Raw genomic sequence first — 27,883 nt, forward strand, 5'->3', positions numbered from 1 at the left:
GAACAGCCCCATCCTCCCAACCTACGCTTGTGGCCCTCGTCCCCTCACTCGAGTTAACCCGTTCCTTCCATCCTGCCTCAAGTACACTGGCCGGAATTGAACCCAATACTCCAGCTGTGGCTTAATGTGAAGGGTCACACTAAATTAGGATAAAGGGCAAAGATAGAGATTAGCTGCAGTTCTGTTCCAGCCACAAGTGAACCACACGTTGCATCTACCTGGTATTAATCTCTCCATATTTGAGGACCTTTGAATATAGATTCATAGTTATACAGCATCGAAACAGGCCCTTTGGCCAAACACCGGCAAATGGGACTAGCTTAGATGGGAATCTTGGTTGGCATGGACCAGTTGGGCCGAAGGGCCTCTCTCCGTGCTGTATGGCTCTATGACTCTATAACTTGTCCGTGTCAACCAAGGTGCCTACTTATGCTAATCCCATTAGCCTGCATTTGGCCCATGTCCGTCCAAACCGCTCCCATCCATGTACCTGTCCCAATGTCTTTCAAACATTGTAATGGTACTCACTGCCTCCGGCAGCTCGTTCCACATCCCCACCACCCTCTGTGTGAAAAAGTTGCCCCTCAGGTCCCTTTTAAATCTTTCCCCTCTCACCTTAAACCCATGCCCAAGAGAAACAAAGGACTGCAGATGCTGGAATCTAGACGAAAAACACGATGATGCTGGAGGAACTCAGCAGGCCAGGCAGCATCCGTGGAGAAAAAGCAGGCGGTCAACGTTTCGGGTCAGGACCCTTCCTCGGGACTGGAGATAGGAAGAGGGGAAGCCCAATATATAGGAGGGAAAAGCAGAGCAGTGATGGTTGGACAGAAGAGGGGAGGCAGGGTGGGCACAGGGTGGTGATAGGTGGATGCAGGTAAGAGGTAGTGATAGGCAGGTGCGGGGGAGGAGGGGAGAGCAGATCCACCGGGAGATGGGTCAAAGGTAAGGTGGGGGGGGGGGGGGGAAGGTGGGTAGAAAACCCATGCCCTCTAGTTTTAGACTCCCCTACCCTGGGAAAAAGACTATAACCACCCACCCTGTCTATGCCCTTCATAATTTTATAAACCTCTATAATGTCCCCTGTCAGCAACTTTCCTGTGAATCTTTTTTACATAACCTCAGGCTTATAGGATAGTTTGGCTGTCAAAATGCTGCTGACTCTGCATCTGTGTGGTCTGGGCAGGGTGAGGTTATCTTCCAGTCCCTAGTAACTGGATGCCATCATCACACCTTACATACTACCAGCTCAGACCCCTTATCAGTTAATGGCTCAGCACTATCGCCTAAGCACAGATAAGTGCACTCGCTGATAAGGCCTTGGGAACAATCCTGGGTCGTTAGGGCACTTTCTTGCTCAATGGTCCGACAGATATTCCCAAAAGTGGACCTCAGCCCCCAAGATACAGATTGTTACCTCTACCGTTGCCCTCAGCTGTAAAAGAGGACCTCTGATTGGAAATACTGCAATTGCAACAGCCTGCTTATTAGATTGAATGTTGTTCCACTCTGCGAGGAACTGTAGCTCCCACACTGGCACAGCCAACATGCTGTGAGCAGAAACATCACTTTGCAAAGGCAGAACATGCAACACTCAACACGTTCTGTTTTCTGGGGGTCTTCTGTTCCTACTAACTCCACTTTGACTCCAACATGCCTCCTGTGAGTGGGCGACATGTCTCTTACACTCAAGAGTCTTCCCGACGCAATGAAAGTTCCAGAGAAATGTCACATCTGGCACACGATGATTTCCTCGGGGAATTCTATTGACTTTTAAATTGGTAAACTCTACAGGAACTAATTATTTAAACAGAATTCAGTGCAGTCCACAGTTACCACCATGAAAACTTCCTCTCCCTGCTTGAAATGTTCAAGCTCCTCTACTTCCTCAGAAGGCTAGGGAAATTTGGCATGTCCCCTTTGACCCTCACCAATTTTTATCGATGCACCATAGAAAGCATCCTATCCAGATGCATCTCAGCTTGGTATGACAACTGCTCTGCCTGAGACCGCCAGAAACTGCAGAGAGTTGTGGACACAGCTCAGCACATCACAGAAACCAGCCTCCCCTCCATGGACTCTGTCTACACTTCTTGCTGCCTTGGTAAAGCAGGCAGCATAATCAAAGACCCCTCCCACTCTGGACATTCTCTCTCCTCCCCCCTTCCATCAGCACGTACCACCAGCCTCAAGGACAGCTTCTATCCTGCTTCTGAGACTATTCAACTGTTCCCTTGTACAATAAAATGGACCCTAGACCTCACAATCTACCTTGTCGTGACCTTGCACCTTATTGTCTGCCTGCACTGCACTTTCTCTGTAACGGTAACATCTTATTCTGCATTCTGTTATTGTTTTCCCTTGTACTACCTCAACGTACTGATGTGATGAAATGATCTGTATGGATGGCATGCAAAACAAAGTTTATCACTGTACTTCAGTACATGTGACAATAATAAACCAATTTAATTTAATTTAAATGTTGGGCTCCCCCTCAAGCTAAAACTGACACGGGAAACACGACCATCTCAGTATCTCTGCAGGCTAGGACCTGATCACTGACACTCACGCAGAAACAGGGACCTCATTCCAAACCCATTGGCAACATGTTGAGACAGAAGACACCAGGCATCTGGTACCCTTCATAATTCCATGAAGAGCCATTCTCAGATACCAGCAATGCATACATGCATCCATTCCAGTACCCAAACCCAGCTCCAGAGAAACTCCAATCTGTCTCTTAACCAGCCCTTGACCAAAGCATCAAGCCAGTTAAAAGTAAAGTGAAATCTATCAGGAGCCGTTATAAGGATCTGGAGCCACTGCCTGAGAATTTTGGTGGAAGGAAATCCAGTTGTAACATTCTAAAGGGATTTAGGTAAATTCTGAAAGAGGTATACAGCAGCATTTTGGTTCCTGTTGAGGTGTTTTGCAGATACAATCCTGACTGATACACAGTCCCAGTGCCATTATGGATGGAGGAACCAATGTCATCAAGCCAGGTGAGGTGTTACTGTGGGCGATGTGCACCAGCAGGCTTGTAACTGGTCCCCTCAGAGAACGAGGCATTCCTTCTCAGCGCACGAATGAACTAGAAGTGCAGCCCGCTCCACCATTTAATAAGAGCACGGCAAATCTGATTATAACCTCAACATTACGTTTGTGTCTACCCACACTGACTTTTCACTCCTTTGCTTATCAGGACCCTCTCCTCATTCAAGGCAGAGATCAGTGGGTTTCTGGAGAGTGAGAGAATCGAGGGACGCGAGGATAGGACAGAAAAATGGTGTTGGGGTAGAGGATTAGCCACAATCCTGTCGAATGCCAATGAGGGGCGGACTGGTCTCATCCCGCTCCCGTTCCTTGTGCCTTAAATTATGTAGCCCCGTGGGAATTGTGTCCAATGGGGTTAGTGCAGGAGAGCAGCCCCAAGGTAAAAAATCAGCTGTGATCTTATTGAATATCAGAGATTAGCTTATCTTCATATACACCAGGGTGCAATGAAATTCCTTGTTTGCGTGAAGCTCACAGAGTAAACAGCGTACATGGTAATAATAAGTACAACGGTAAATACAGCGACGAGTATAAAACCAGCAGGATGGTACAAGGTATAGTGCTGCATCCCGAGGTAGCTCATAAAGAACTGCTAAAGTGGCATTAACAGAAGAGGTAGAACTAGGGATTCGAGATGTGGCAGGACCATCGGGAAGGGGATGTGAAAGAGGTGGTTGGTCGGAGGCAGTGGGCAAGAGCCTCTTCATCCAGGCTTTCAAGCTCCTGTGTCTTCTCCCAGAAGGTAGAAGAGAGGAAAGGGAACGGCCAGGGTGGCAGGCATCCTCGACAATAACGCTAGCCTTCCTGTAGCGACGCACTGTGAAGATGGATTAGATGGAAGGAAGTGACGAGCCTGTGACGGACTGGGCTGTGTTTACTGCTCTCTGTGGGTTCCAACAGTCCAGAGACTAATGACAAATCCTTTGCATCCAATTGCATTGAAGGGTCCATCTAAATACAAAATGTCCTCAATGGTGACACTCTCCAAAAGCTTAAAGTCTTAGAAGATTCAAATTGGTTCTCCAGACCTTCACCGTTTTAACAAAATTTGTTAATGGTGCTCTCCTTACACAAGGTGACATTAAACATGTCATTTCTTACAAGGTGTCTCACTATAGCAAAAATAAAGTCACAGGCTCGTGATGTGTGATTGCTGTGCCCTTTGCTGTTGAATGCTAAGCTGCAAGTGCGTGTGAGATTCCATCCAATGATCTTCCAGATGGTGTGCCATTGCAAACTGGGATTGGACTGTGCACGTTAGCAACAGCCCCTGCTTGGCTCAGGGATTGGGTACTGTCCAGCCTCTCAGGCCTCCTCTCCTCTTTAAGGAACAGTCGTTGACCTTCTGGATGCCGTTGCTCCATTTCTGCAAACTGCACCTTTTTTGACATGGGAAAAACGACAAGAATTCCCTTTTGCACTTGCCGGCTGTTCCATAACACCATCAGCCTTCACGGGTGTTTGTTGTTGATAGCAAGAGCTCATTAATCACTGGCACTCTGTCACTGCACGTCTCCAACTCCATATTTAGTCAAAGTATCTCAGGATGGGACAAGGCAACACAGAGGCTCGCGGCTGACCACGTTAACCCTTCCACCAGCTGTGACCACACGGGAAGGTTCTCCCGACCGCCCGCCCAAGTCTCCCGCCATTCCGTCGGCGTCATCCGTATGATTTGCTCCTAAGGGCAACATCTAAGGTGGAGAAACTCAGCCCTGGAGGCCTCCCACAGTTGAACACCAGCCACAACTTGGTGGAGAGCCCTCTTGCCTCTGACACCAGAAGATTCAGGCTCAAATTCCAAGCAGGCTTCAGAATGAGTGTTACAGTATCAGAAACAGCCGAGATGTCATTTATCACAGAGCTACTTGTGGGATCTTGCTTTGCCAAAATAGGCTGACACGTTCCCTATGTTACCACAGTGTCTGCATTTCAGAATGTGCTATATTGGCAATAAAGCTGTTCAGGGTATCACAGAGCTATTGGACCCAAATCTTAGAACTCCCTCCCAATAGCACTGGGGACCAATCTCCACCACAACCACTGCAGTGTTTCAAGAAGACGGCTCACCACCACCTTCTCTGGGCAGATGGGGATAGGCAATAAATGCTAGCCTTGATAGCTTCACCCAGATCCAGGGAATGAACAATAAAAATTAAATGCAGGCTTTCTTCAGCCTACTGAGAGACCAATAGTAACATCAGATCAACTAAACCACGGGAATTAAATACAACTTTTCAAAGAAGTTTGCAATGAAGTTGTTCTGCACATACTTGTGCTCTAACCTGAGACTTACGACAAAAAAAAGGTCACATTTACCACTGAGATAATTCAGGCAAATCAGCATGACCTTGTGGTTAAATCTGTGCAAATTTGTAAAAGGGAATTCAAGCTTTCTAGACTCAACAGCATGCATTGGACTACCAGCTGTGTTTAGAGTCATAGAGCCATACAGCACGGAAACAGACCCTTCGGCCAAGCTGGTCCATGCCGACCAAGATTCTTATCTAAGCTAGTCCCACTTGCCCGCGTTTGGCCCATATCCCTCTAAACCTTTCCTATCCCTGTACCTGTCCAGGTGTACTTCAAGGACTTGCTGACTATTCCTGGCAGTTTTCACTCTAGAACGTATGAGCAGAAGAATAAAGAGCAGGAGTCGAAAATCCGGCCCTTCGAATCTGCTCCATCATTCAACAAGGCCATGGCTGATCGACCCCAGAACCACTTTCCTGCACTATCCCGATATCCTCTGATTCCCTTAACATCCCAACATCTATTGATCTCTGTTTCAGATGATCTCCATGAATGAATCTCCTGTGTAGAGAATTCTAGTGATTCACCGTACTGTGTGAAAGAAATTTCTCCTCATCTCAATCCTAAATGGAATACGTCTTATTCTGAGACTGTGCCCTCTGATTCTAGTCTCCCGAATTAGGGAAAAGTCCTACCCGCCCCCCCCCCCCCCCCGTCCGATCTGTTGAACTCTTTTAGAATGCTGCACCTCTCCAGATTTCCAAGGGTGTTGGTCCCTTGATGGGATTTGGAGGAGGGCTGAGTGTCTGCTTGTCATCACCAGGGGCAGAGGCTCTCCTCAAAACATTGTGACTTGATGGTGCGTCGCAAGATCATTGGACTTTAGGCTGAGGAGGAAGGTTGGGGAGGAAGTAGGGTCCACAGTTGTTCTTAAAAGGGAAGTTGAATTGATGTTTAAGTGAGGGACATTTGAAAGGGACAGGGATTGAAACAGGTCAGCTGGTTGAGTGCTGTTGCAACAACAACCTCGTACTCAACGTCAGCAAGACCAAGGAATTGATTGTGGACTTCCTGAAAGGGAAGTCGGGAGAACACACACCAGTCCTCATTGAGGGGTCAGCGGTGGAAAGGGTGAGCAGCTTCAAGCTCCTGGGCATCAACATTTCAGAGAATCTATCTTGGGCCCAACACATTGATACAACCACAAAGAAGGCACGCCGGTGGCTCTACTTCATTAGGAGTTTGAGGAGATTTGGTATGTCACCAAAGATTCTTGCAAATTTCTACAGATGTACGGTGGAGAGCATTCTGACTGGTTGCATCACCACCTGGTATGGAGGCTCCAATGCGCAGGATCACAAGAGGCTGCAGAGGGTTGTAGACTCAGCCAGCTCCAATCACGGGCACAACCCTCCCCACCATCGAGGACATCTTCAAGAGGCGGTGCCTCAAGAAGATGGCATCTATCATTAAGGACCCTCACCACTCAGGACATGCCCTCTTCTCGTTACTACCATCGGGGAGGAGATACAGGAGCCTGAAGACCCACACTCAACGTTTCAGGAACAGCTTCTTCCCCTCCACCATCAGATTTCTGAACGGTCCATGAACCCATGAACCCTACCTCGTTATTCCTCTTTTGCACTATTTATTCATTTTTGGTAACTTATAGTAATTTTTATGTCTTGCACTGTACTGCTGCCGCAAAACATCAAATTTCAAGACATACATCAGTGATAAACCTGATTCTGATTCGGAAGGGCAAAGGCAGGGAAACGTGATCACATCAACAACTCCTTCCGAGTGATGGGGGTGGATCATGGAGACCACTCGGCCCATTGTTCCTCTGCCAGCTCCTCGAAAGCACAGTTGCGTTCAGTCCGTGCTTTCTGCTGTTACACCACGAGGTCTTCAACTGCCTGCCCTGTGGAATAATTTCCACTGGCTTCTCCAGGGGCAGCGTTCCAGATCCCGATACTACCCAGTGAAAATATTTCTCCATATCTCACTTTTAAGTTTTTGCCAACAATTTCAATCACCGCCTGCCCTGTAATGTCTGATGATACTATAAATAAGTGTTACTCTACTTGCAGCCACCTTTTCATCTTTGGAATTTACAGTCGGTTCTATAAAGTCCTCAGCAGGATACTGGCGGACTTGCCTAAAAAGTGAATTGAAGTGGGAAGTAGACAACGGAAGGATGGCAGGTTTCCCTAAATACCAGCCATTAGTTGGGTTTTTATAAGAATCTGAATACTCTGAAACATTCTGCGGGGTTTCGACGGGGTGGATGTGGAGAGGAGGTTTTCTCTCGGAGAGTTTAGAACCAGGGCTCACTGTTTAGAAATGAGAGATCAGCTACAGAGATGAGGCAACATTTTTTCTCCCAGGGAGTTGTGAGTCTTTGGAATTCTCTTCGCCCAAGGGGTGACGGATTTTTAAGGCAGAGGTAGAGAAATTCTTGATAAGCAACCGGTGAGAGGTTGCCACCAGTAGGTAGACACGCAGGGTTCGGTATATAGCCAGATCAGCCATGAACCTATTGAATGGAGGAGCAAGGGGACCTCTTGGCACTGAAACAGTTCCTCAAGCCCCACTGTGATAAGACTATTGAACGGTTCCCTTATACGATGAGATGGACTCTGACCTCACGATCTACCTTGTTGTGACCTTGAACCTTACTGCACTGCACTTTCTCTGTAGCTGTGACACTTTTCTCTGTACTGTTATTGTTTTTACCTGTACTACATTAATGGACTCTGTACTAACCCAATGTAACTGAATTGATCTGTACGATCGGTATGCAAAACAAGTTTTTCACTGTACCTCGGTACAAGTGACAATAATAAACTAATACCATGTTAACAATCAAGCACCGACCTCCACTAATCTTACACTTCATCTTGCAACCCTCCTCCCCCCCCCCATCTATACACGGCAGCTAATTAAACCACCAATCAGCACGTCTCTTGGACTTGGGAGGAAACCTACGCAGCGACGGGGAGAACGTGCAAACTCCGGACAGACAGCACCAGAGGTCGGGATCGAACCGGGTCGCTGGACCTGTGAGGAAGCAGTGCTAACCGCTGTGCCACAGGGCTGCAACAGCCCCCAGACTGGGACCTGGGAAAGTTTCATTTGCCGGGTTGTTGTGTTAGTTTAGCACTAACTTTGAGGACCGTGGCCACCCAGTCACAGAGCACATTCAATGCAAAGGTCAGCAGAGGGATCCATGTGGGAAGGGATCAGGTGGGGAAGTGGATGCCCTTTTGGACTGGCCACTATACTGAGTGGCAGAACAGGTTCGAGGGGCTGTGTGGTCTACCCTGGAGCCCATCCATTTTGCTTCACGAACGTAAGGGGATTCTTGATTAGCAACTTACTGAGGAATCAGTTACCAATCTTAACTTTGCACTTGGCCCCCAATTTTGTGTTAAAGAGCCATGGTGTATTGCACAGGGCAACAGGTTGGGAAAGCATTGGGCAGGACAGAGAATTAGTCAGGCCCTCTACCTCAGACATAGTGGCGATCTTCACATATTGTAACAGGAAGGAGGGAACTGCAGAGTTCCCAGACCCAACAGAAAGAAAGGGTTGGAGTTGCAGAAGATGTGAAAATAGCTGGACTTCCAGAGTGATAGACGCACATCGGGAGCGACACGCAAAAAGCCGGAGGAACTCAGCAGGTCGGACAGCATCTGTGGTGGGAAACGGAGAGTCGACGTTTCGGGTCGAGATCCTTCACCTGGACTGAGAGATAGGGGGGAGGTAGCCGGTATAAAGGGGTGGGGGGAAGGGGAGGGGCAAGAGCTGGCAGGTGACAGGTGGATCCAGGTGAGGCGGGATGATTGGCAGATGGAGGAGGGGGGAGAGTGGGAGTGGAGACAGGGGCTGGGAGGCGATAGGTGGAGGAAACAGATGGAAAAGGCTGAGTCTGATCGCAGGAAGGTGGAGCCTGGGATCAAGGGAGGGCTGTGGGAGGAACCCGCCGAGTTCCTCCAGCAGATTGTCTGTTGCTCCAGATTCCAGCATCTGAGGTCTCCTGCGTCTCCGTGATAGACACACATCGACTGCCAAAGCAAGCGGTCATGCCTGTTTGAAGGAAAGGGTTAGGAAAGGCATCCGTTGAATGTCATGTAGCACTGCCTGGTCTCAGTGTTAGAGCAGCCTCACCACATCTGGCAGCGCGGATGTATCTGGTCGGAGAGGAGGTAAAGAGTTACTGAGGACAGGGCTGTTAGTGGATCCTGGCTGAAAACAACATCCATTGCTGAGCAACACTGACAGGTAAATGCAGGGGGAGATTGATAACAATCACATGCATATCAGGGGTGTAATGAAGGTGGCTACTGACTATGAAAAGGTCTTTAGCTGCTGCAGTAAATCATAACAATGTGTGTTGCCTAACATGGAGCCTCTCTGTGCAGCAGAGAAGGACTGGATCAGTGTTACTGCTTAGCATTGGACGTGGGTGCTCTCACCCAGAATGATACGCACACACAGCACCGGGGAATACCCTCTCCCTGGGACACCCATCCTTCTGATGCATGAACTCCCCCTTTTGTCCATTGACCCACAAGGTTGCAGCCTTACCTCTGGGTCAGAAGGCTGTTCCGAGACTTGAGCACAATATATTCTAGATTCTGTGTGCTGTCTGTACCTACGTGCCTGTGATGCTGCTGCAAGCAGCTTTGTCACTGTACCTGTACCTCCCCATACTTGTACCATGATAATAAACTTGACTACATCCTGGCCGGTACTCATTGTGGTAAAGATTTACTGTTTAATATAAGTTGCTGAACATTAATTAGCATTTCACTTTCCTTTCTCGGCTCTAAAGGATTTGAGAACTTGTGACGGTTTGCCAAATAAATACCCATCTTCACTCCTCTGGCCATCCGCCTCTGTCATTCCAGATCTCCCATCAATGCATTGCCAGTACAGACGACCCTAGTCCTTGATTCTCCCTCAAGAGGTAAAATCATTCCCACTTCCATCCCGGCAAGATCCTTCAGAACCTTACATTTCTTTCAAGTCCCTTCTTACTCTTCAAAACTCCAGCAGATTACAAACCTCGTCTGTCCGACTTTTCCTCATAAGGCAAGCCCCTACACAGTTATCAGTCGAGTGAACTGTCTTTGAACTGCTTCCAACGCATTAACATTTTTCCTTAACTAAGGAGACCCACACTGTACACAGTACTCCAGATGCGATCTTGCCATGCCTCTTATAACTGAAGCACAACCTCCCGCCTTTTGTGATCAAGTCCCCTCTCAATAGGTGATAACATTCTATTAGCTTTCCTCATTATTTGTTGCTCTGGCCTTTTACAAGTCAGCCAGAACATTGGAGACACAAGAGACTGCAGATGCTGGAAATCTGGAGCAACACACAAGATGCTGGAGGAACTCAGCAGGTCAGGCAGCATCTATAGAGGGAAATGGACAGTCGACGTTTCGGGTCGAGACCCTTCATCAGGACTGAAAGATGGAGGGGAGGTAGCCAGTGTAAACAAATGGAGTTGAGATCACAGTCAATGTTCTTATTGAATGGTGGAGAGGACAGAAGGGCTGAGCGGCCTCTCCTGCTCCTAATTAACATGTCTGTTTGCAGTGTGCTGAGGCAATAGAAATGCAAGCCCTTCTCATATTTCCAGCAATGTCATTATGCCGGTGTGAGAGGATTCTCACTCTCTCGTTGATTCTGCAGTGTCAGCCTGTCCCACATTACAGCTCAAAACTCAAACAATTAAATGGAAAAAATGAAAGTCTGCAAATAAACATTCTGAAGGTTGTTTTGTATGGAAGGACTTCGCTGTTTGCCTTGGTGCTCATCCAGCTGCCAAGCTCTGCAATACAAAAGGACCCGGTCCTTTATTGTTTCAAATCAGAGCCCTGAACTTTGGTGACACTGATTAGCTGATGTGTTTGCCGACAAGCCCCATGCACTCCACCAAATAGCATGTGCAAACAAAGGGCTCCACTCTGTACGCAGGTTTGAACAGCCAGGCTGCAGGCATGTCCTTCCTGAAAGAGCATCGCGGATCAGAACCACTCTCAGCCCTCTCACTTCTCAGTACAGAACCCTCTGCCAATTGTCCAAGGTTGGCATCAACCCCTCGCCACCCATGACTTGGTTCCTCTTCACCCCCAGAACTACAAGTCTCCCACTCCTGCTCCTCAGAATGGCTTCACCATAAGATGGATGTGCCACAATAAAAAGCCGGCTATTAAATCAGAAAAGGCTGGGTATACTCAGCAGGTCAGGCAGCATCTGTGCGGAGAGAAACAGAGTGAACGTCTCACAGAGAGTGGTGGGCACCTGGAACGTGCGGCCAGGAGAGGTGGTGGAAGCAATTACGATAGCAACGTTTAAGATGTATTTGGACAGGCACCTGAACAGGAGGGGAATTGAGGAATTAAGATGACAATACAGGCAGATGTGCTGTTTAAATTGGCATCATGGTCAGCACAGACATTGTGGGCCGAAGGGCCTGTTCCTGTGCTGTACTGTTCTATGTTCTCTGTTTCTCTGTCTGTAGCACCTTTAGTTTTTTTTATATAACTTATTGATTAAATAGGGCTCCAGTTTCCTCCCGCAACACAAAGGTGTGCAAGTTGGTGGGTTAGTTGACTGTAAACTGCCCCAAGTTTGTAGGTCATTAGTAGAACCTGGGGGGAGATGATGGGGATGTCAGTAGAATAAAATGGAATGAGTGCCTGAAGGTCAGTGAGGACTCAATGGGCCAAAGGACTTTTTCCATACATTATGTTTCTTTGTCTAAGTCTCTGTTAATCTAAAATTGAATGTACCTGTGTGGTGAGCACCTCAATAATCTGCCAGCCCTTTGCAGTATGTGGTACTCATCAACTGGCCCAGAACTCCGGCAACACTTCACCTTTTAATTAGTTGGGGGTGGGGGGGAGTGGGGGGGGGGAAGATGCGGGAGTCACGGGATGGACCAGTTGCCCACTGCCCTTGAGGAGGTGCTGGTGAGCATCTGATAGTTCCTCAGGTTGGCTGAGAACATCAGGCCAAGTCATTCCATTATTCCATGTCTAAACTCCATTTTGTGGCCTTCACATCTCCTGTTCCCTTCCTTTAATTGATGTTTATCATGAAAACCCTCAGTGTATTTTTTGTGTGAAAACTGCCTATTAATGAATACCAGCCAAGCCTTTCCATAAAGTGCTGGCTCATCCCCTGGAATTTTGTTTTTAAACTTGACAGCAATTTTCACCTTTGACACTGCAATGTTTTCGGACTTTGACAAACTCTGTTCGAACCCAAAAGGGCGAGGTTAAGCAAAGATCAGATTCGAGAAACCAACTGAACCTTTCCAATCACCTCTCCCAAGATCTCTCCCTCACTGGATCAGCAGACGTTGCCTGAACCAACATCGTGGTTTGAAAGTCCTGCAGGAAGATGCAAACCCTTCACCAATTTATTACAACACGTCCACAGCCAGTGTACATCACAAGGGAATGTGTGGGGTTTCCAATGGAGGAATGCTGGGGAGCAGGGAGGGAGAGCTGACATAACTCAGCCCCTGTGATTATTGAAGGACAAATAACGACGTTCCCCTGTTTAACTCGAGGGGAGCACAGTGGCGCAGCTAGTAGAGCTGCAGTGACCCAGGTTCAATCCCAACCTCTGCTGTCGACTGTGCGGAGTTTGCACGTTCTCCCTGTGACCGTGTGGGCTTCCTCCAGGTGCTCCAGTTTCCTCCCACATCCCAAAGGTAGGTGAATTGGCCGCTGCAAATTGCCCCAAGTGTGCAGGTAGAATTTGGGAGGAGTTGTTTGGAATGTGGGGAGAATAAAAGGGGCTTAGTGTAGGAGTATTGTACATGGGTATTCAACTGTCAGCACAGACTCAGTGGGCCAAAGATCCTGTTACCGTGTTGGATGACTCTATGATTAAACTGTTCACAGATGTGACCAGTGTTTACAGGAATAGCATGGACTGGGGGAATTTAGTATTTCACAACAGTTGCAGGCTCAATAAACTGAAACATCCTGACGTAAGGATGTTCATTGCCCAGTGCATTGCTTTTGGAGAGGCAGGTGGGCTGTGGAAACTACCAATGTGCCTGGTTGAGTTCCTGACTGGTTTCACTAGGACCGTGGAGTCTGAGGTCAGCTTGAGTTCCTTTGTTAGCAAGCAGGGAATCGTTAGCCGAGGCCCCCTGTCCATCTCTCTTGGGCGAGGACTAGATGAGAATGAGAAAGGACGTGACAACGCTGGAGAGGGTGCAGAGGAGATTCACCGGGATGGTGCCTGGGATGGAGTGTTTCAGTTCTGAGAGACTGGAGACGCTGGGTCTGTTCTCCCTGGAGCAGAGGAGTTTAAGAAGGGACACGATTGAGGTGTATAAAATTATGAGGGGTGCAAATATGGTAGAGCGCAGAAATATTTTCCCCTTATTAGCGGTGAATGAAACTGGAGGACATAGATTTAGGAGAGACAAGAAATTCTGCAGATGCTGGAAATCTGGAGCAACACACAAGATGCTGGAGGAACTCAGCAGGTCAGGCAGCATCCATGGAGGGAAATAAAGTCGATGTTTCGGGTTGAGACCCTTCATCAGGACTGGAAAGGAAGAGGGCAGAAGCCGGAATAAGGAGGTTGGGAGGGGGCACACGCAGGCAGGGGATGGGTGAGTTCAGTTGAGAGGGGGGGGGGGAAGGTGGGTGGTGGGGGAGGGGGGAGATGCAAGAAGCTGAGAGGTGATAGGTAGAAGAGGCAAAAGGGCTGAAGAAGGAATCCGGTCAGAGAGGGCAGTGGACCATGGAATAAAGGGAAGGAGATGGGCAGGTCGTGAGGGTGGGGTGGGGGAAGGAGAAGGGGTGAGGGGGGCCACAGGAACGAGGGAAGACAAAGGAGAGAAAAAGAAGGAAGGGGGGAGAAGAGGGGAGGGGGTACCCGAAGTTACGATGTTGAGGCCGTCAGGCTGGAGACTCCTAAGGTGGAATATGCAGTGTTGTTCCTCCATGGCAGTAGAGGAGGCCATGGATAGATACGTCAGTGTGGGAGTGGGATGTGGAATTGAAGTAGCTGGTCACTGGGAGATCCTGGCCGTTGTGGCAGACAGAGCAAAGGCGCTCGACGAAGTAATCCCCCAGTCTGCGTCGGGTCTCAGGGATAAGTGCCGGGAGGGTCATCTGTGGGGAGGGACGAGTGGACAAGGGTGTCGCAGAGAGGGCGATCCCTGCGGAAAGTGGAGGGGGAGGGGGGTAGAAGGGGAAGATGTGCCTAGTGTTGGGATCCTGGTTTTTTTGCACACAGAGTGGTGGGTGCCTGGAACGGGCCACCAGGGGAGGGATGGAGGCACATGCCATAGTGGCATTTAAGAGGCTTTTAGACAGACACATGAATATGCAGGGAATGGAGAGATGTGGACCATGTGCAGGCAGAAGAAATTTATTTTAATTTTGCATCATGTTTGGCACAGACGTCATGGGCTGAAGGGCCTCTCCCTGTGTCATACTGTTCGATGTTCGGTGTAGATCAGTATCGCAACCCGACATCATCTCTGGTTAACCCTCTCCTCCCATTCAGACAGTTGAGAAAGTTGCTCCATTAGCTTGGCCTTAATTTAGTCAACTGGCCCAAGGTGACAATCGTTCAGAGACATTCTGTACAAAATCCTTATCAACATCTCAGAGGACCTATCTTGGGCCCAACACATCGATGCAATCACGAAGAAGGCACATCAGTGGCTCTACTTCATTAGTTTGAGGAGATTTGGTATGTCACCAAAGACACTTGCAAATTTCTACAGATGTACGGTGGAGAGCATCCTGACTGGGTGCATCACCGCCTGGTACAGAGGCTCCAATGTGCAGGATCGAAAGAGGCTGCAGAGGGTTGTAGACTCAGCCAGCTCCATCACAGGCACAACCCTCGAGGACATCTTCAAGAGGCGGTGCCTCAAGGTGGCAGTGTCCATCACTAAGGACCCTCACCATCCGGGACATGCCCTCTTCTCGTTACTACCATCGGGGAGGAGGTACAGGAGCCTGAAGACCCACACTCAACGATTCAGGAACAGCTTCTTCCCCTCCGCCATCAGATTTCTGAACGGTCCATGAACCCATGAACACTACCTCATTATTCCTCTTTTGCACTTTTTTTGGAAACTTGTAGTAATTTTTATGCCTTGCACTGTACTGCTGCCGCAAAACAACACATTTTGTGACATATGTCAGTGATAATAAACCTGATTCTGAATCCCAAGTATTAACTAAAACAATACCATTTCGTATGCACAGGGAAAGAGTGGGGGATTAGCAACTGACAGAAGCAGGGCTGATGTAGTCCCATGCGGTCTGCTGTTCTAAAAGTCAGGAACAACCTTCACAAGTCTCAGACAGATCAAATAACAAAAATATTTCAAATTAACTCATCAACCACATGAGCTCCTTCAACAGACACATTTTCTTTCAGTCGATGAGTTTCAGTAATGTGTTTTCCAGTCTGTATCTCTGTAACCTCTCTCTATATGTCTGCCTGTTCCCAAACTCTCCCTACACCTATACCTACCCTTTCCTTCCATGCCTCTCTCTTTCCGAGTGCCACAGTTTCCACCTGACCCCAAACACTTCCGTCGGTGGGAGACAGCCAGCTGGCGATGGATTTGATTGGGGCTCAATGAAGGGAGTTGTTTGCCACGGATCAATGGGTAAAAGCCTTGCCCTAACTTGGGTGGCTGCGTATTCTGCAAACGTTTAAGTACAAACGTCGAGGCCGATCTTTTGATGCAGTACTGTGGGAGTGCAGCCCTGTCAAAGATGCCATAGAACATAACAGCACAGAACAGGCCCTTCGGCCCACAATATTGTGCTGACATAGCTATTCCCTCCTACCTACAGAATGCCCATATCCCTCTATTTTCCTCTCATTCATGAGCCCATCCAAGCCCCTCTTAAAAGCCCCCAATGAATTTCCCTATCAGGCAACGCATTCCAGGCATCCATCACTCTCTAAGTAAAAAAAATACCCCTCACGTCTGTTCTGAACCTACCCCCTCTCACCTTAAATGCATGCCCTCTTTTAGATGGGATGTTGAATTATGAGATGTTGAATTGAGGTGGCGCCGTGGCATGGCCAGTAGAGCCGCTGCCTGTCAGCACCAGTGACCCAGGTTCAGTCCTGACATCAGGTGCTGCCTGTGCGGAGCTTGCATGTTCTGCCTGTGACGTGTGTGTTCCCTTCCATGTGCTCCCACATCCCAAAGATGTGCAGGCTGGTAAGTCAATTGGCTGCTGTGAATTGCCCCCAGTGTGTGGGCGAGGGGTAGAATCTAGGGGGAGTCGATGGGAACATGGGGAGAGTAAAATGGGATCAGTGTAGGATTGGCATAAATGGATGGTCGGCACAGACTGTGTGGGCCGAAGGGCCTGTTTCCGTGCTCTCTGACACTATGAGATTCGGCCTATTTGCGGTTGGATGTAAAGGATCCAATGTCACCATACTCAGGAGAAACAAAGACGCCACGTGCATACTGACCATCACGTACTGATCCCAATTTTTTATTCTCCCCACATTCTCATCAATTCTCCCCAGATTCTACCCCACACCAGGGGCGGTTTACAGCAGCCAGTTAACCCATCAACCTGCACGTCTTTGGGACGTGGGAGGAAACCGGAGCACGTGGAGGAAGCCCACGTGGTCACAGGAAGAACTTGCAAACCCCACACAGACAGCACTGGAAGTCGGGAATGAACCCGGGCCTCTGGAGCTGTGAGGCAGTGGCTCTACCCGCTGCCCCTGACGTCTGGTGTCCAGGCCAATAATAAACCCTCAACCATGTCACTACGGTAGTGTTACTTGGTCATTGTCACACTGCTGTTAGTGGGAGCTTGCTATGCATATTCCTCCATTACAACGGTGACTGGGGCAAAGGGGCTTTGATCCAAGCTGCGTCTTCCGCAGTCCCCTCGGGATTGAGGATGACTTACTTCCAGCCTGGTTTTGTGTGCTCTGAGGTGGCTGATGTGGGACTCACACTCTATCCCACAGATGGGACAGGCAAGTGGGTAGTCTGTACATTTTTATAGCGCCCTTGACCTGGCCTCTCAGTCTTGACTGAGGACAACAAGCTGCAGCTGGCCAGCGGTCGTAGAGTTTCAACGGGCAGCTGGGGATGGAGAGAACTTGCTTTGATGGATTCAAAAAACAACATTTCAAATGGAGTGCAGGTTTATCTTCCTGCTTCAACCCAGTTGTATAATTCATAATCCACCTTGCTTTTTATTCTTGCAAAGTGAGTGTAACCAGCCCTAATCTGCCTGCACTCCTGCCTCATTAATCTCACTACAATAGCTGCTGGTGTATGTTGTTGCTGCTAGCACCAGCTCCGTAAGGTCAGATCGTAACAGAGCACTCTCATACAAATTAGCGTCAGCACCTCGGAAACCCCATCAGCTGCCGGCTCTGCTCCTCTCTCTCACCCAGTACACACCCACAGGGACACACACCACTCCCTCCCTCCCCCAGCCAACCGCTGCCCAAGGACTGCAGCCCCTTTCAATTGCTCCAACTTGTTACAGAGAGCAGGAAATGGAAGGAACAAGAGATCTTGTGGTTATAAGCAGCAGTACACAAAAAGTGCTGGAGGTACTCAGCAAGGTCAGGCAGCATCCATGAGGGAAATAAACAGTCGACGTTTTGGGCCGAGACCCTTTATCTGTCCTGATCTGGGTCTCAGCCCGAAATGTCAATTGTTCATTTCCCTCCACGGATGCTGCCTGACCTGCTGAGTTCCTCCAGCACTTTTTGTGTACTGCTCCAGATACATCCAGCATCTGCAGAATTTCTTGCATCTTTGTAGTTACTGTACAAGCCATCTTTCACAACCTCAGCACGCCCCAAAGTGCCCTGTATTACCTGCCAGAATGTAGGCAGCCAAGTTGTGCATGGCAAGATCCCACAAACAGCAAGATAATCAACTGGGTCATGACAGAGGCATAAACATGAGCAGGGACCCCAGCCCTTCTTAGACACAGTGCCCCGAGATGTTCTTTGTTACATCCACCCAAGAGATTTTAAAGGACATCTCCTTCAAAGGGTTGGACCAGCGCCAGAATCTCACCCAAGGCAGCAGTTTAAGGGCTCATCCGAAGGACAGTGTTGGTAATTGGTTTATTATGGTCACATGCACCCAGATCAGTGAAAAGCTTTTGTTTTGCTTCCCATCCAGAGACATACATAGGTACATTTAGGCAGTAAAATGCAGAATTTAGTGTTGTAACTGCAGAGAAGATGCACTGCAGGAAAACAAGGTGTACCTACAATGGGTAGGCATGGTAGTGTAGCGGTTAGCGTAACGCTGTTACAGCACCAGTGATCCAGGTTCAATTCTGGCCACTGTCCATAAGGAGTTTGTACGTTCTCCCCGTGTCTGCATGGGTTTCCTCTGGGTGCTCCGGTTTCCTCCACATTCCAAGACGTACAGGTTAGGAAGTTGTGGGCATGCTATGTTGGTGCCGGAAAGTGTGGCGACACTTGCGGGCTGCCCCCAGAACACTCCACGCAAAAGATGCATTTCACTGTGCGTTTTGATGTACGTGTGACTAATAAAGGTATCTTATCTTAGGAAAGGTTCAGAGGGAGATAGGCCAAACTCAGGCAAATGGGACAGGTTTAGGTGGGCGTCTTGGCCAGAATGGACGAGATGGGCCGAAGAGCCTGTTTTCTGCTGCGTCACTCTATGACGGCGATGAGGTGGATTGGGAGATGAAGTGTTCACCTTTACTGCCCAAGAGACCCTTCAGGAGTCCGATAACTGCCCCGGAGTCTGGTGCTTGGTGCTATCAAAGCCTCTGTCTACCACCCCGAGCGGTGCCGCCACAAAATGTTCACCGATTTTCTCTCTCCGCCGACGCTGCCTGACCTGCCGAGCATTTCCAGCAGTTTGTTTTTAAATCAGATTTCCAGCATATGTGTTGTTCCAGCTCCTGTAAAACCGCGCTCTCTCGCTGCCCAGATACCCGGGCTCGCTAAACTGAATATGTTGTTAAAACCACGCCGGCGATAACCAGTGCATCTAACGCGACTAATTTACCGTTACACAGGAATGGGTTACCGCACTGACCTCAGGCAGTGACGTCCTGTGGGAAGGTCCCTGACCTCCAGCGTTAGCGCTGTCTCTCCCTCCACAGGCGCTGCCTGGCGCGCTGAGTTTTCCAGCTTTTTGTTCTTGTGTTATACACACAGCCAGCGTCGGCATCTCGGGAGATGCCGGGGTTAGGAAAGTCCAGTAACAGCCCGGACCAGCTCGTTAGGTGGTCTAAGACTACCAGGGACCAATACTTCGGGAAAGTCACGGAGCGACAGGCGCAATGCGCTGTAAACATTTCCCTCTCCAGCGTTCCTCAGAATTAAAAACGTGCAGCCCACATTTAGACCGGTGAAGTGATTTCCTAACTTCGGGGAACCTGTGGCCGCCTTTTCATCCGGCGGGACCGACCAGGGAATTACCGTGGAATTATTGTCCAGCCGGTAATCTCTTCAACCGCAATGAGTTAATCCTTCAACGAAAGCAGCAGAGAGATTTGATCTGAAGGTATCAGGCGAGAGCTCAGACCCAGGCAAACTGCCAACAACCTGCATTTGAGTAGCGGCGTTAAAGATAATGAGCTCAATTCATGTAATGACTCTCCTTGGGAGAGTCACAGAATGGGGGGGGGACACATGAGGAGGTGTTGGTCAGAGGGGGGTTGGGGTTGAGGAGGTTGTGTTGGAGGTGGGGGGGGGGGGGGGTATCTAGGGAGGGAATTCCTGTGTCTGGGACCCCGGCAGCTGGAGGTGGGGCTGCCTCCGCCGGGCCGGTTAAATTCTGGGGAGGAGCGAGAGGCCAGGGGGAGAGGGGCTGGGAGATCTGGCGGGGTCCGAGGAGATGGCTGAGATGAAAATAGGGCTGAGCGTCTCTACTTGGGGGTACGGCTGAATGCGGGAGTGGCTGCGACTCAGTCCGGCACCGGGGTTCGAGAGACAGCACGGAAACAGACCCTTCGGCCCAACTCCTCCATGCCGACCCGCATGCCAATCGAAGCTCGTCCCATTTCCCCAGAGTTTGACCCATATCCCGCTAAACCTTTAGAACATAGAACAGCACAGCACAATACAGGCCCTTCGGCCCACAATGTCATGCCGCCCTTAAAACCTCGCCGAAGACTATCTGATCCCTTCCTCCCACATATCCCTCTATTTTAAATTCCTCCATATGCTTATCTAGCAATCTCTTGAATTTGACCAATGTACCTGCCTCCACCATCACCCCAGGCAGCGCATTCCATGCCCCAACCACTCTCTGGGTAAAAAACCTTCCTCTGATATCTCCCTTGAACTTCCCACCCATTACTTTAAAGCCATACCCTCTTGAATTGAGCATTGGTGCCCTGGGGAAGAGGCGCTGGCTGTCCACTCTATCTATTCCTCTTAATATTTTGTACACCTCTATGCCCTCTCCATGAACCTATCTTTCTAACGCTGTAATTGTACCCACCTCTGGCGGCTCGTTCGACCTACCTGCCACCCTCAGTGTGAAAAAGTTGCCCCTCAGGTCCCCTTTGAATCTCTCCCCTCTCACCTTAAACCTGTGCCCTCTAGTTTTAGACTCCCCAACCCTGGGATTAGACTGACTATCCACCTTACCTCTGCCCCCCCCTCCCGTGGTTTTATAAACCTCCAGGAGGTCACCCCTCAGCCTCCTTTGCTCCAGGGGAAACGTCCCAACCTGTCCAGCCCCTCCTTGGGAGGATTAGTCTGGAACGGGGTCCCGCCATGGTTCGGTGTCGGGGTGATATAAATGCGCCAAAGCGCTTGGCAAGGATCAGCCCGGACAGAGTGTGAGCCGATTCACCGCCCGGAGGAGGTACGGAGAGGGGAGAGATCGGGTGATGGTCCTGGCCCGGAGGTACAACGCCCGCAGATGGCAAGGGAAGGGAAGAACTTCGTCCCATTGCTTCGCGCTCGGAGTGGTACCAGAGTGGGTTTCTAGCCCCCTCGCTCGCCGGTCCCCAGTGTCCCAGCTTTGTGAACTCACTGCTCTGCTTCTGACAGATCCAGCGCTGATCAACTGCATTATTCACCAACAGATGTGGATCCGTTCACCTGGGGTCGGCAGCTCCCTAAACCGAGGCAGTCCCGGGTCAACTCCGACCCGCCCTTGTGTTACGCCCGCCATCCCGCACCAGCTGCTTCAGAGGGCGGTGGGGTGGGGGTGGGGGTTCGGGGAGGGGGGGATATCCTGCTGTTGGGAACCCGGCGGGTTACAGGTAGGTGTTCAGGAGTAAGGGATGTCGCTTGATTTTCCTCGCTCGCACCTCCCCGACTCGCGGCTGGTGAGCTGGAACCGGTGGAAGAGGGCACATCTCTGGCTATGACCAACGCAGCCAGGCCGGTGACCAGCATCACCGGGAGGGGGGCTCTCCTTGGGGATTCTGGTTCAGATCCCCCCCCCCCCCCCCCCGGGGCACCGCTTCCTGGGCCAGGCTTGGCTCTTCGCTTCCTGGCCAACGTTTACACCTCAACCGAAGGCAGGTGAGCCGCCCACTGGCGTGGTAGGTGTTTGTGGGATCTTGCTGTGCAGCGACTGACCGGCGAATTTCCAACAGTGGCAACAACTGAAAAGTACCACGGTGCTTCCCAACGCGTCGGTTTGAGAAGCACGTTGGCGAAAGCCTATAAAACCTTATCCTAAAGGATTTATATAAAACCCTCTCTCAAACACACAGGGCTGACCCCTCCAACATATGTATTCAGACAGCGAGACTGTCGCACGTTATTTACCTGGGTGAAGCTGCGGAGAAGGTTTCACCCCATCCACACCGTGCCCAGGAGGGAACACCGCCGAGCGCCCGGGACCCGCCGCTGTGAGCTCTCCCCGGCGCTTCCAAACGCCTCCTACTCCGTGCATTAGGTGGGAACGCTCACAGAGCGAAGTGGGTGAGGCGGCCCGCTCGCTGCTCACCAGGCAGACACCGAGCCCCGGGCCGGACCTCCCAACAGCTGGAGGCAGGCAGAGTCTTAACTTCAAATGGACTCACAAATTAGCAGTGGAATTGTCGTATCCTGGGGGGAAATTAGCCGCAAACAGGGTGTGTATGGGTGATATACGAGTGATTGGGAGAAACGCCCCATCAGCTAACGTGTGCTACACAAGAACATGAGAAACAGAGGCAGGAGTAGGCCATTCAGCCCGTCGAGCCTATTCTGTCATTCATTGTCTTCTATCTCCTCTCTATTTTCCTGCCCTATTTCCATTAATATTGAATCCTCTAATATCCAGGTGCTACAATGAGAACTCGCTGACTGCTGTAAATCCATTGGGATGAGACAGGTGCTACACGAGTGAAAGTGACAGTGAGGGAGGATTCGAACGACTGTGTGCCCACGACCCCCGGGTTCACTCTGAACGCCGCTCCCCCGCCGAGATCTATCCCTTGCTGCGCATTATACTGCCGTAAAAAAGATAGCAGTAGGCCATTCGGCCCCTCGCGTCTGTCTCGCCATGCGATAAGATCACGGCTGATCTTTTATCCCCGGCGCTATTTTGAATACTAGCTCCACATCCCTTGATTGCTTTTACACCCAAAAATCTATTGACCGCTCTTGAATATTCTCGGTGACTGAGCCTCTGAGGTCGAGAATTCTAAAGGTTCATCACCTTCTGGGAGAAGACATTACTTCCCGTCTCGATCCTGAATGGCCGACCCCTTTATTTTGAGACTGTGCCCCCTTGGTTCTAGACCCACCCTCACCCCTCCCCTCCCCCCCCCCCAACCAAGGGAAACATCGGTTCTGCATCTCCGCTATCAAGCTCTGTACGAATGACATCATCTCCCATTCTTCTAAATTTTAGAGAGTCCAGGCCGAGCCTGTTCAATCTCTCCTCACACGGTAACCACAGCCCCGTCACTGCCCTGAGATTAATTTGTTGCATTCCTTACCCATACCCCGTCTCTGGGGCAATACCAGACCTGTAGACAATATTCCCGGTGCAATCTCACTACTCAAACCCTCCTGTAATACATACCATTGCCCAACACACCTCTGCTATTTATAATCATTCGCACGTTAACGTTGAGTCGTTTGTGTACAACGACATACAGGTCCCTCTGAACATCAACACGGTAGAATTTAAAAAACCTGCTTTTGTATTTTATCTGGCAAGGACTCACATAACCTCATACTTCTCAGGACATAGGAGACCACTTGGCCCACCGAATCCATGCTGCCTCTCAATCCCATTCTACACGTATTTCCCTACAATCCGCTCCCTCTCGCGCGTCATCAGCTCCGTACTGGTTTTCCCGCCGCCTTCCTGCACTGGGGATAGATGTTTTAACCTACCAGCGTGTCTCTGGGGATCTGGGAGTAAACTGGAACACGTGGAGGAAACCCACGGTCACTGAGAGAACACGCAGACCCCACACTGAACAGCAGCCGAGGTCAGGATCCCACCTGGGCACTGCCGCCGGGAGGCGGCGCCCCCCTACAGATTAGCCACTGCACCGCCCAGTTCCTTCCCCGCACCAGATCCAATCTTGCAAACCCATCTGCCTGGGGTCAGCGTTTCTCCATCTCATGACTCACACTGCCACCCACCTATCATGGGCAGCCTTGGATATGTGATACTTGACCCCGTCATGACAGCCGGGCCCCATGTATTCTTGTTGTGACTGTTAACCAACCCTCAATCCACTCTAGTATTTTACTACTATGGAAGACTGTCTCGGTTAATCCATGACCAGATTACCCGGTAAAGTATCCCGAGGGTGGGCGAGTGCGCCGGGCGCCTACGGCTAATCCAGGACTTTTTCTTCCCCCAAGAGAGCCGAAGGAAAGGACAACACACCGGGAAGGTCTCAAGAGGGCTTTGGGAAGGTGACGAGGTGGAGGAGGGGGAGAGAACTCAGTGGGTCGAACAGCGTCTGTGGGGAAGAGGAACTGTCGGCGTTTCGGATCGAAACCCTGCATCAGGACTTGCATTTACGTAGCGACTTTCACAACTTCAGCACCTTGCGGAGAGCTTTCCAGCCACTAAAACGCACTTTTGAGCGTAATACAGGAAACGAGACGGTCGGATTGGGAAAGCAAACCCTCCATGCCGGATACATTTCTTTGTTGATGGTGGGGCGGGGGGGGGGGTGTTTAGTGCCGTCGGGGGACGTCAGGGAGAACTCCCCCGCCCCTCTTGAAACGGTACCGCGGAACTGTTCCTGTCCAGTTGAGGAGAGCTGTTTCGCCTCGTTCGCCGGGGAGCGCCCCCGACAGTGTTGCAGGGTCAACATAGGGGTTCGGCACTGAAATCCCTGGAGTGAGACTCAAATTCCCAACCGTCCGACCCGGGGGGTGGGGTGGGTGGGGGGGGGGGGGGGGCTCCGATTCCCCAGCAAGTGTTTTGGGAGGACGGAGCCACCAATCAGAAACCATGCCGGTTTTATGGAACTCGACCACCCGTGTCTTTCAGGGGTGAGAGGGCAGTTACCCCGGTAATGGAGAGAAAGGGAGGGACGAGTCAGTAGAGAGCGGCAGGCTGGGGGCGTCAGTTATTTGACCAAACTGCAGTGAAATTTCAGGTGAACCTAAACAGGGGGCAATGGGAGCTCAGAGGAAACCTGGGGTAGAGAATCAGCCAGCAATACGTCGGGTGGGGTGGAAGGGGTTGTCCGAGGAAGGGTCTTCAGGCTGAAAGATTAAACCCCGTTTCTCTTTCCTCAGACGCTGCCAGACCCGCCAAGTGTTTCCAGTAGTTTCTGGTTTTGTTTCAGGAGTACGGTTGGTGGGACCTAATCCAGAGAGGACGGAGATCAGACACCTCGCATTCAGTTGACAGAGACGTTTCAGCGCACGGTGTTTACCATTCCGCTGTTAACGTGAACGTGGCAAAGACAGCGAAACAGGGTCTCAAACGCCTCCTGATGGAAGGGAATGCGGCCCCTCCCTTGGCGGAGAACACCCCACCCCGCCCGCAATTTGTGCAGGAATTTAAGTCACATTTCAGCTGTAGAGTCACTTTATCCGAACGCACACGTTGTGTTTGCCGAGGGGCCGCGCACCTGTTCCCCGGCCGGAGAGCGCCGCGCCCCGGCTCCGCAAGTCAGGAAGCAGACGGGACACTTGCTCTACCGGTCCGGGGCGCGATATAACCCTCACACCTACAGCCCCCGACTCCCTATTTACCAACGGCTCACAGAACAATTCAAATAGATCTTCACAAACTCCAGCACTACTCTGCCCCGTTCTGGCTGACCGGTTCAATACGACCTGGCAGAAGCGGTTCCCTGCCGCACACACTGCGGCCCTTCAACACTCCGGGCAGTCGGAATGCAGGAGAGGGAGGGGGTATTTAGCCGCAACACCCCCCACCCCCATCCCCGGCCATTCAAAATGATCCTCGGCCTGGTTCCCTGCACCGTCTCTGCCTCACTGTAGCTCCAGTTCACAAAAATCCATCAAAACCCAAATTTAAGATCAACACCGGCTCCCACCTCTGGGAGAGATTTCCATATTCTCTCTGCTGAGGGTGCAGACGTGCTGGATATACTCAGAGGGTCGGGCAGTAGATCGGGAGAGGGAAACCTGGCGTTATTTTTTTTCAGTTCCCCCGCACTCCCGGGACAACTGAAAGTCGGTTCCCCCCCCCCCCCCCCCCCAAGTATTTTGAAAGCTTCAATTAAATCGTCACTTAACTGTTTGAGTTCCGGACGACACAACTCCGGTCTGTGGGATCTCTGCACATGATTCAAGAGCTGCGTTCAGGCACTAGTCCGGGAATCCTCAGCCATCCCAAAGCAACGCCGAGCGACCTTCACCAGAGGGGGGGGGGGGGGGGGGGGGGGGGGAAGGGGAGGACTCGGAGCTCCTGGTCTACCGGCTAACTTTTAAATGAGGAATTGAATGGAATGACCCACCGACCAAGACAGCGGCTGACCCACCTGCACATCATCTGGGAGAGTGGACAAGTTCAGCGCCTGCCGGAGAGCAGCGCTGCTCGAGAGATTCTCCGCCCATCTCCACGCCCACCTCGGTCCACGTAACCCTCCCGTCGCTGGATCCACTCACCACCAGCCCCTACTCACACACCCCCACCCCCTCCCCACTCCCGAGTCGGCCCCCAGCTCCACCGGGCCAGGGAGAGTGGGGACTGGGAGCCTCCTCGCCCGCAGAGAGTGAACCCAGCGCCCGGGGACTTTGCTCCCGGGGGGTGGGGGACGGATCTCGGTAAACTGGAGACACAGGAGACTGAAGGTGTTGGAATCTGAAGCAACACACAACGTGCTAGAAGAACTCAGCGGGTCGGGCAGCGTCTGTGTGTGAGGGAGGGTGGGTGGGTCTCGCAGAACCCCAGTGGGAGAAAGTCGGGGCACAAATTCCTCTCCCCCCCCCCCACAGATGCTGCTCGAACCCGAGTTCCTCCAGCAGATTGTGTGTTGTTCTCGGTGGAATCCCTCCCTCTGCTGGGAAACCATTAGAACCTCGCCCATGATATCCCGCCGACCGAGGCGTCCCCCTGGGTAAGGACAGCGGACAGAACCCGCCCCGTCCGGCCGCTCCCCACTAACCCGAGAGCGGTGTTACCCTGCGGAGGAGAGTGGTGGGGGCTCTTCCCCCCCCCCCCCCGCAGTCAGCAGGTACCAATTGGAGGCCTAAGCGCATGCTCAGAACCCAGACGAGGCCATTCGTCCCATCAAGGCTGACTACTCCTCTGCCACAGTTCCCCCTAATCCCCTTCCGAGGCCACACAAAGTGCGGCCACTGGAGAATGTCAGAGCATGGGAGGAGGCCGTTCGTCCCAGTGACTCTGTACTATCCCCTTGCGATCCGAATAGTCCCACTCTCCCGGGGCTCTGAGAATTCTTTCGGACACACACCCAGCTCCCCTGTTACCGTTGCAGGAGACTCCCCCTCCATCACTACCCCAGCAGCCGACCCCCACCCTGACCACTCGCTGTGTACAAAGATTTCCCTCACGTTCGTTCTACTACTTTAATTCCTTGACCCCCTCCGCCGATAGGACCAGTCTCGCTCTGCGTGTACCCAATACATGATTTTAAATCCCTCTCTCAAATCTTCCCACAACCTCTTCTGTCCTCAGGAAAGCAACCCCCGCTTCACCTCCTCCCTTACAGAAATAAACTCCTTCATCCCTGGAATCACTGCGTTCAATCTCTTTGCACTCTCCCTTAAGCGTCTAGATCTTTTCTGTATTGTGGTGCCCAGAACTGGACGCAACACTCCCCATTTGTGGCCAAACCAATATTTTATAAATGTTCACCATGATTTCTTTGCTCTTTGAATCCGGGCCTCCATTTATAAAGCACAGGTCCTGTATACTCTTTTAAACCACTTACTCAATCTACCCCAATTTCAACTCATTAGGCCCATATGCCCCCATTTGTTTTTTACCCCTCTTAGAACTGTGCCCTCTGGTTTAACTTGTGTCTCCTCGTCCCTCCTGCCAAAATAATAACGCTTCCTATTTCTCCAACCCGTCACCTACCTGCCCAATGCACTATCCTGCCTGTATTTTCTTGACCCAACAACAACCTCCAAACAGTCCGCC

General features: G+C 50.9%; 1 protein-coding gene across 9 annotated transcripts in view; it reads right to left on the reverse strand.

The window, feature by feature from the left end:
• Positions 1–27,883, reverse strand: part of gcgra (glucagon receptor a) — a 103,973-nt gene that overhangs the window by 47,996 nt on the left and 28,094 nt on the right. For 3 of the 9 annotated variants that reach the window (XM_052032883.1, XM_052032889.1, XM_052032885.1), the window contains exon 1: positions 26,011–26,340. The exons of 4 other annotated variants lie outside the window; for them this stretch is intronic. The gene's annotated coding sequence lies outside the window, so the exon portion shown is untranslated. Of the gene's footprint in view, positions 1–26,010; positions 26,387–27,883 lie in introns of those variants that run through there. 2 more of the 9 variants (XM_052032886.1, XM_052032893.1) reach the window with 2 other exon arrangements.

This window comes from Pristis pectinata, chromosome 18 (genome assembly GCF_009764475.1).
Source record: "Pristis pectinata isolate sPriPec2 chromosome 18, sPriPec2.1.pri, whole genome shotgun sequence".
NCBI classification, from domain to species: Eukaryota; Metazoa; Chordata; class Chondrichthyes; order Rhinopristiformes; family Pristidae; genus Pristis; species Pristis pectinata.